Here is a 1036-nt window from a genome sequence, read left to right on the forward strand (position 1 = left end):
TTTTGCAAACAGTGTAACTTCCTGATTACAACCTGAGCTGGTGGGAAATGTTCATGTGTTTATGTGTTTAGTGAGTTATGTGAATGTGTGTTGTCTCCAAGAAATATGTATTACATTATCAGCGCTGACAGCTAACAGCCCAGTGTGGATGATAGCTGTTTTTCAGACAGTGAAAACAAAGCCATGAGCAGTGTGCCGCATTATGCAGCTCTGATTATCACTGACAGTCAGATTTGTCCTGTTTGCACTGGCTTTCCCTCAGTACAGACTGATCAGGATCACGGCTAAGATTCTCCATGATGAGATAAAACACAGAGCCAGTCATTTTACCACTGACACCATGTTGGCTTTTCTCCAAGAGAATGCTGAGAGAGCATAGACAATCTCCTATTTTGTGAAGTTGGATAGCTGGTAGACTGTTATACGAACGGGAATAACTCAAATGTGTTTTGGTACTTAATTTGAATTATAATGTTCTGTAACACTTTATTTACAGGTCAGTGATTTCCTAATGTCTAAATCATTTCCTTTTTTTCTTTCTTTTTTTTGCTTTGGTTTGCTGGCAGGAATTTGATAATGATTATTGGTAAAACTGAATTTTGATTTACTGAATTTCTCTATTCAATTTAAGTACATATTATTGCGTATTACTGGAAATTTTATTCTCCATATTCATTGAATTGTATGCCTGCCTATAGATGAATTTTAAATGTTTGCATCTTCCAGTGACCTGCTGCTGCTGACCTTATGATGATTGCAAGTATACTAACTTAAATTGTATTGAATTCCATTACCTGTTATGAAGTTACTTTAATTTACAGTTGATGCCCGTTTTTAAATTATTGTCATACTGTATGTCATTAAAAGACTTGAAGAAAACTTGAAACTAGAAGAGTTGCAGGTGGTTCTCAGTGCTGTGGAAAACCAGTCTATATTTAATGTCAGGCTCAGCACTGCCTAATGTACCTATACAGAAAAATGTAGGCAAGTGACACTTTTTGAACATCTACCACTGCTCTCTGGTCAGCTGATAGTT

This window comes from Lates calcarifer, linkage group LG15, assembly GCF_001640805.2.
Source record: "Lates calcarifer isolate ASB-BC8 linkage group LG15, TLL_Latcal_v3, whole genome shotgun sequence".
In the NCBI taxonomy this organism is placed as follows: domain Eukaryota; kingdom Metazoa; phylum Chordata; class Actinopteri; family Centropomidae; genus Lates; species Lates calcarifer.